Source organism: Dermochelys coriacea, chromosome 1, assembly GCF_009764565.3.
Source record: "Dermochelys coriacea isolate rDerCor1 chromosome 1, rDerCor1.pri.v4, whole genome shotgun sequence".
Lineage (NCBI taxonomy): Eukaryota > Metazoa > Chordata > Testudines > Dermochelyidae > Dermochelys > Dermochelys coriacea.
This window is the reverse complement of record NC_050068.2, coordinates 60,725,683-60,734,935: the sequence shown is the minus strand read 5'-3', so window position 1 is coordinate 60,734,935 and position 9,253 is coordinate 60,725,683. Positions and strand designations below refer to the sequence as shown.

The following is a 9,253-nucleotide window of genomic DNA, read 5'->3' as shown; positions in this document are numbered from 1 at the left end:
CTTGCCTTGTGCACAGGGGACTGGACTAGATAACCTATTGAGGTCCCTTCCAGTCCTACTCTTCTATGATTCCTCTATGCACCAGCAGCTATGCATTTCTGTCATTGGAAATGATTGTTAATATTTCAGTGACTCATTTGCATCCAAACCAATGGAAAGATTGAAGACCAGGGCCAATGCTGTTTTACTGAAAATGTAAAGATTAGAGGCAATAAGCAGATTCCATCAACAGAACTGCCCTAGGCTTGGCTATTTCAATAAAATGGGGAAGGAAGGGGAAGAGACTTCAGCTCACTATGTTACTTTCATGATCAGCATTGTCTGATCACTGCTAACAATGGGTGACTGTAAGCGGTTCACCTCCCACAGCATAGAAACATGGCTTATGCCTCTGTTCCCCTCTCGACAGAGACTGGTAGGGGGAGTTCAAAGCTCTGGACCTCTGACCTAAGCAAAAGGTTTCCCCTTTATAGGGGGAAACAAAAGGCCAACTAAACAAAACATTTTTTCTAGGGCTGTCAATTAATCACAGTTAATGCACACGATTAAATCAAAAATATTAATCGTGATTAAAAAATGAATCACAATTAATCACAGTTTTAATCGCACTGCTAAACAGTAGAATACCAATTGAAATTTATTAAATATTTTTGGTGTTTTCTACATTTTGATACATATTGTATTCTGTGTTGTAATTGAAATCAAAGTGTATATTATTTTTATTACAAATATTTACACTGTAAAAATAACAAAAGAAATAGTATTTTTCAATTCACCACATACAAGTACTGTAGTGCAATCTCTTTATCCTAAAAGTGCAACTTACAAATGTAGATTTTGTTATGTAACTGCAATCAAAACAATATAAAACTTCAGAGCCTACAAATCCACTCAGTCCTACTTCTTGTTCAGCCAAATTGCTAAGACAAACAAGTTTCTTTACATTTACAGGAGATAATGCTGCCCTCTTTTCACTTTCTGGTGCCATTGTATATAAGAACAAACATTTGTGTGGCACTTTTGTAGCCGGCATTGCAAAGTACTTACATACCAGATATGCGAACCATTCTTATGCCCCTTCATGCTTTGGCCATCATTCCAGAGGATGTGCTTCGCTGTTGATGATGCTCGTTAAAAAAAAATAATGTGTTAATTAAATTTGTGACTGAACTACTTGGGAGGAATTGTATGTCTCCTGTTCTGTTTTACCCGCATTCTGCCATATAATTCATGTTATAGTAGTCTCGAATGATGACCCAACACTTGTTGTTCCTTTTAAGAACACTTTCACTGCAGATTTGACAAAACAAAGAAGGTACCAATGTGAGATTTCTAAAGATAACTACAGCACTCAATCCAAGGTTTAAGAATATGACGTGCCTTCCAAAAATCTGATCAGGGCAGGATGTGGAGCATGCTTTCAGAAGTCTTAAAAGAGCAACACTCTGATGCGGAAACTACGGAAACCAAACCGCCAATAAAGAAAATTAACCTTCTGCTGGTGGCATCTGACTCAGATGATGAAAATGAACATGCATTGGTCCACACTAATTGGATTGTTATCAAGCACAACCCGTCATCAGCATTGATGCATGTCCCCTGGAATGGTGGTTGAAGCATGAAGGGACATATGAATCTTTAGCACATCTGGCACATTAATATCTTGCAATGCCGGCTACAACAGGGTCATGAGAACACCTGTTCTCATTTTCAGGTGACATTGTAAACAAGAAGCTGACAGCATTGTCTCCTGCAAATGTAAACAAACTTGTTTGTCTAAGCAATTGGCTGAACAAGAAGTAGGACTGAGTGGACTTGCAGGCTCCTAAATTTTACATTGTTTTATTTTTGAATGCAGGTTTTTTGTACATAATTCTACATTTGTAAGTTCAACTTTCATGAGAAAGAGATTGCTTACTTGTATGAGGTGAACTGAAAAATACTATTTTGTTTTTTTACAGTGCAAATATTGTAAACAAAAATAAATATAAAGTGAGCACTGTACACTTTGTATTCTGTGTTTGTAATTGAAATCAATATATTGAAAATGTAGAAAACATCCAAAAATATGTAAATAAATGGTATTCTATTATTAACAGTATGATTAATTGCATGATTAATCGGGATTACTTTTTTTAATCACATGACAGCCCTAATGTTTTTCTGCTCCCTTCTGAGCTCCGTAGGACAGTTTGGCCCTTTCCAGGCTCTCAGGTGATTTCCTGGCTTTTTCCTGGCTGTGTCCCACCAGCCCTCTATACATTACCTTTCCCCCTTGCATTTCCACACATCCTCTGTGCATGGCACTATGGGGGCGGGGGGAGGGGAGGAAATGGGATGCATGCCCTCCCTCTATTACAGCACACCAGTAGTAACTTTCAGTCCTCAGACTCAAAGCTGCCCTGTTTCTCTATTTCCCAGGGCCATTTCATAACTTCAATGCCACCTCTCTGGCTCCCCCAGTATACAAACCTCTCCCATAGGTCCTGCTGTAGCCCATCTGTAGGGCTCTTTTTTAGCCCGTTCCTACCTGGGAAGGAGTCACCATTAGTCCTTTCCCTGAGCCTGGTTTACAGAGAGCAGCATAGCATTCTTCCTGCCAGCTATCCCCCTTGCAGTGAGCACAAGTTGCCCCTTATATCTCCTAGCGGGCTTAGCCCTAATTCCCATGATCTGGAAAATAAATGAGGCACAGGAGAGGTTGGACCCAAGGTCCCACACCTCATGCTGTGACGGTGACACTCAAAAGATTTGGAAGTTTGGTATGGAAACCCCCTCTCAACATTTAGAAGCGCATCCACGATATCCATAGACCTGTCCTCTTTCCCACCTGTTGGCTTCATAGACTTAGGGCTAAAGCCTGCCATTTTCAAGCAAAAATCATATTAGTGGGGGACACTCTACCTAGCTAGAATTCCTCATGTGAATATACAGCTGAGCTCTGCCATCCCCGGAGGGGGTACAGCATATGCACGCACTCTGCTCCTGGAGAGTTTTAGGAGCTGATGCATGGCAGAGAGTAGGGCTGTGTGGGCATGCCCACTTTCTGACAGCTAACACCAGTGGGATACCAGCAGGGAGCAGGACCCTGTGCCTCCCAGCAACAGCGTGAAATAAAACAAGTGTTTAACAATGTAAAAGTGAAAAATAACTATTGTAATTAATCAGTTGAAATTGCAAGGGAATATAGGTCAACAGAATATAACCCGGCTTGACATTTGGCCTGGAAACAGGCACTTGAAGCTCTAGCAAACCAGCTATGGGTTCTTAATGATCATGAGGGAGTAGAACGTTATTTTTATCACATCCAAAAAGATAGAAGCCCTGCAGCTGCTGCCTGGAGCTAACAAGCAAGAACAGCAGCTGATCCACTTACTGTATTGTCTGGGATTTAAAAAAAGATGAATACTTGAAGTGAGCTATAGCTCACAAAAGCTTATGCTCAAATAAATTTGTTAGTCTCTAAGGTGCCACAAATACTCCTTTTCTTTTTGCGGATACAGACTAACATGGCTGCTACTCTGAAAACTTTCTTTTCTGTAATTCACAGTCACCGGCATCAGATGATGAGCTGCCCCTTTCATCCGTTAGCCTGCTGTGGAGGCAGCTGTATTACATGACATGCACAAATCTTTCACTATCAGTGCTATTAACAGGGATTAAGAAACATGAAAAATGTGAATAATTTACCACATGATATGGTGGATTCTCCATCCCTGGAAAAGTTCAAATTAAAATTAGGTGTCTTTCTATGTATGCTCTAGTTTAACCATATTTTGTCAGCTTGAAACTGGAATTACTGGGTTAAATTCTATGATCTGTGTTATGCAGCAACTCAGACTAGACACTGTTCCCTTTTTACTTTAAAAATCTAGGAATACATCAGTAGTTACCTTCAGTGAAAAGTCAGTATCTGACTTTCTGCCACTAATGGTTGGTAAAAGAGGCATTACTGATTTCAGAGGCATACAGAATCATAGAAATGTAGAGCTGGATGGGACCTCAAGAGGTCATCTAGTCCATTTCCCCATGCTGAGGCAGGACCAAGTATAACTGGATAATCTCTAACAGATGTTTGTCTAACCTGTGCTTAAAAACCTTCAGGATTCCACTCTCTCACTTGGTAACCTATGCCACTTCTTAACGCTCTTTATAGTTAGAAAGTTTTTCCTAATAGCGAACCTAAATCTCCCTTGCTGCAGACTAAGTGCATTTCTTCTTCTACCTTCAATGGACATGGAGAACAAATGATCACCATCCTCTTTCTAACAGCCCTTCACATATTTAAAGAGTGTTTTCAGGTCCCATCCTGAGTCTTCTTTTCTCGAGACTAAACATACCCAGGTTTTTTAAACTTTTCCTCTGAGGTCAGGTTTTCTAACCCTTTTATCATTTTTGTTGCTCTCCTCTGGACTCTCTCAAGTTTGTCCACATCTTTCTTAAAGTGAAACACCCAAAACTGGACACAGTGCTCCAAATGCAACCTCACCAATGCCAAATAGAGCAGAACAGTTATTGTCAATGTCTTACATACAACACTCAAATTAATATATCCCAGAATATTAGCTTTTTGCAACTGTATTACATTGTTGGCTCATTTGTGATCCACTATTACCCCTGAATTCTTTTCAACAGTACTATAGCCTCACCAGTTATTCCTTATTTTGTATTTGTGCATTTGATTTTTCCTTCCTAAGTACTTTGTAGTTGTCTGTACTGAATTTTGTGTTGTTGATTTCAGATCAATTCTCCAATTTGTCAAAGTAGTTTTGAATTCTAATCCTATCCCCAAAGTGCTTGCAACCCCTCCAAGCTTGGGGTCATCTTCAAATGTTATAAACATACTCTCCTTTCCATTATCCAAGTCATTAATGAAACTATTGACTAGTATCATACCCAGGACTGACCCCTGCAGGACCCCACTAGATGCATCCTCCCAATTTTACAGCAAATAAATACTCTGAGTATGGTTTTGCAACCATCTGTGCTCCCACCTAATAGTAATTTAATCTAGACCACATTACCTTAGTTTGCTTATAAGAAGGTCATGTGGGGTTTTGTCAAAAACCTTACTAAAAGCAAGATATGCCACATTTACTCCTTATCCGCTAGGCCAGTAACTTTGTCAAAGAAGGAAATTAGGTTGGTTTGGCATGATTTATTCTTGACAAATCCATGCCAGCTATTATTTATCACCCTATCCTCTAAGTGCTTACAGACTGATTTTTTGATAATTTGTTCCAGTATCTTTCCAGGAATTTTAATTTAGGCTCACTGGTTTATAATTCCTCAGGTCCTCTTTGTTCCCTTTTTAAAGATAGGCCAATATAGTACTTTCTCCATTTATCTGGCACCTCACCTGTCTTCCATGAGTACTCACAGATAATCACTAATGGTTCCAAGATTGCTTCAGCTAGTTCCTTAAGTACCCTAGGGTGAAATTCATCAGGGACTAGAATACATCTAACTTCCAAGTATTCTTTAACCTGTTCTTTCCCTATCCTGACTTGTGTTCCTTCCCCTTTGTTGTTAATATAAATTGTGTTCAGCATCTGGTCACAATTAACCTTTTTAGTGAATAGAATGTTATGATATGATATGATTGATAGAAGAGAATGTTGAATAGACTTAAGGCATGATTCACTAATGTAACTCTATTAAAACCATCATTTTATACACCTCCAAAATTCAGCTACCTCTGGGCAGAGAATGGGGGAAACAGTTGTGTCATAGCCATCTCTATCCTCACCTGGTCTGATTCTGAATTTATACTATTTTCTAATATCTGAGGGCATCACAGCACCGGGTGGGTGGGTGAGAAATTGCCAGCTGTCCATATGGTTTTTTAAAATAATAAAACACATCATAGGTTGGGGGTATTAAAGTGACACAGGAAAAGGTGTCAACATTTGTACACATCTCTCTACCATAATTTTAGTTCCAGACAGTTTTGAGCTATCAACTTCTTTCTTTCCCTTATCAACACCATTACAGCTGGTTGAATAGTAAAAATTAAGAGGATGAAAATAGATTCAGAAACATTTTTTGAAAATAAAAGCACCAAGTAAGCTTGGTTGGCTATAATTTCTGGAGACATGTTTTACTAGTGAATATTCAGACAGCCAACGAGCATAAGTGAAAATGATCACAAACTCTAAAAGAGTGGTGAATTTTAGCCTGAATGATTATTTGTGTGAAAAGAGCCTAAAGGAGACTAGAGGATAATGCAGCTATGTTAATTATTCTCTTGTTTAAAACATTTAATTTATGTATTCAGGGAGCAGAAACAATACCATGAGATTTAGGAGACCAACGGCACATCCCAAATGACCAACAGTGGAGAGCCACAGCAAATAGTTCTGAGTTGTGAGATATAGTATAAATGCAACAATGATTAATCCAAACTGTTTGAAGAATAACAAATATGTTTGAAAAAAAATCAATATCAGTTCTTGAACAGTTTACTGGCCAAAACCAAGATTAAATTCACAATGAATAGTTCCACCAGTTCTGATCAACACTGTAGAGGGATACAGGAATGCACAGTTCTCTTATTGCTCACCCCTGCTGGAGGGGTCATGTCGGGGGAGAGTAGAATTTCCTTGCTATTAGCATTTGATGCAGTGGTGTGAATTTACAGTGAGAACCTAATGACAGGTTTCAGAGTAGCAGCCGTGTTAGTCTGTATTCGCAAAAAGAAAAGGAGTACTTGTGGCACCTTAGAGACTAACAAATTTATTAGAGCATAAGCTTTCGTGAGCTACAGCTCACTTCATCGGATGCATTTGGTGGAAAAAACAGAGGAGAGATTTATATACACACACACAGAGAACATGAAACAATGGGTTTATCATACACACTGTAAGGAGAGTGATCACTTAAGATAAGCCATCACTAGCAGCGGGGGGGGAGGGGGGGAAAGGAGGAAAACCTTTCATGGTGACAAGCAAGGTAGGCTAATTCCAGCAGTTAACAAGAATATCAGAGGAACAGTGGGGGGTGGGGTGGGGGGGAGAAATACCATGGGGAAATAGTTTTACTTTGTGTAATGACTCATCCATTCCCAGTCTCTATTCAAGCCTAAGTTAATTGTATCTAGTTTGCAAATTAATTCCAATTCAGCAGTCTCTCGTTGGAGTCTGTTTTTGAAGCTTTTTTGTTGAAGTATAGCCACTCTTAGGTCTGTGATCGAGTGACCAGAGAGATTGAAGTGTTCTCCAACTGGTTTTTGAATGTTATAATTCTTGACATCTGATTTGTGTCCATTCATTCTTTTACGTAGAGACTGTCCAGTTTGGCCAATGTACATGGCAGAGGGGCATTGCTGGCACATGATGGCATATATCACATTGGTAGATGCGCAGGTGAACGAGCCTCTGATAGTATGGCTGATGTGATTAGGCCCTATGATGGTATCCCCTGAATAGATATGTGGACAGAGTTGGCAACGGGCTTTGTTGCAAGGATAGGTTCCTGGGTTAGTGGTTCTGTTGTGTGGTGTGTGGTTGCTGGTGAGTATTTGCTTCAGATTGGGGGGCTGTCTGTAAGCAAGGACTGGCCTGTCTCCCAAGATCTGTGAGAGTGATGGGTCGTCCTTCAGGATAGGTTGTAGATCCTTGATGATGCGTTGGAGGGGTTTTAGTTGGGGGCTGAAGGTGATGGCTAGTGGCGTTCTGTTATTTTCTTTGTTGGGCCTGTCCTGGAGTAGGTGACTTCTGGGTACTCTTCTGGCTCTGTCAATCTGTTTCTTCACTTCAGCAGGTGGGTATTGTAGTTGTAGGAATGCATGATAGAGATCTTGTAGGTGTTTGTCTCTGTCTGAGGGGTTGGAGCAAATCAATTATATCGTAGTGCTTGGCTGTAGACAATGGATCGAGTGGTATGATCTGGATGAAAGCTAGAGGCATGTAGGTAGGAATAGCGGTCAGTAGGTTTCCGATATAGGGTGGTGTTTATGTGACCATCGCTTATTAGCACCGTAGTGTCCAGGAAGTGGATCTCTTGTGTGGACTGGTCCAGGCTGAGGTTGATGGTGGGATGGAAATTGTTGAAATCATGATGGAATTCCTCAAGAGCTTCTTTTCCATGGGTCCAGATGATGAAGATGTCATCCTTGCTTGTCACCATGAAAGGTTTTCCTCCTTTCCCCCCCCTGCTGCTAGTGATGGCTTATCTTAAGTGATCACTCTCCTTACAGTGTGTATGATAAACCCATTGTTTCATGTTCTCTGTGTGTGTGTATATAAATCTCTCCTCTGTTTTTTCCACCAAATGCATCCGATGAAGTGAGAACCGAAGTATCTTAGTGCTACTGGTTGAATCTGCCAGTAGTGCATAAGGTGATGCACGGTGAAGCAGGCTGCTGGAGCTCAGCCAACAAAATAATGCTGGACCTGTTCCTTCATGCGTGTGGACTCACTTCCTTTACTACAGTACATTGAGTAACTCCTTTGCATGCTAGACACACCCTGTATGTTTTCCACACTGCTAATCTCTCTCACTCTCTACCAGTACATTTGCTGTACCCTCTTTTATACGCTCTACTCAGACCTTTGCTGACCTGTGGACCACTCTACTCTCAGCAACAGCAAAATTGACAAAATTTCAGCAAAATCAAAAGTAAATCAAATGATGTGCACTTGGAGAAAATGGCCAACAGCAGGTGACACATCACCGCAATAGCTTGTGGGGCGGAGGGGGAGGATTCACATTAATCATTAAAGACCTAACCATGTTAAAGAATTTAAATAATCTCTAATAATACTGGGCTCTTCCTAGTACTTTCCAGCTGAGACGCTCAGACAATAATGAAGTCAGCCTCACAAACTTCAATGATGTAAGCAACTATTATTATCCCTGTTCTACTGATGGGGAAGCTGAAGCACGGAGAGGTAACCTACATTTGCCAGTCACACAAGAAGACAATTGCAGATCCACAAATGAGACTTTTGTTCCTGACTCCTAGCACTGTGCCTTAACAAGGAGACTATCCTATTTAAGGATAGATTTATCTAAGAACCCCTGCTCCTATAGTGCATCCTAATGTGCACTTCAGATATAATAATGCCTATCTCTGACATAGTTCTTTTCCTCAGTAGATCTCAAAGAACTTCATCATCTTAAATATATTTATCATCATCATCATCATCATCACCACCACCACCACCACCACCACCACCACCACCACACCCCTGAAAGGTAAGGAAGTACCATTATTCCCATTTTACAGATGGGGAACCAAAAGGCTGTCACA

At 40.4% G+C, this 9,253-nt stretch overlaps 1 long non-coding RNA gene across 3 annotated transcripts in view; it reads right to left on the bottom strand.

Moving 5' to 3' along the window:
* Positions 1-9,253, bottom strand: part of LOC122457221 — a 141,112-nt gene that overhangs the window by 40,854 nt on the left and 91,005 nt on the right. The window lies entirely within an intron of this gene.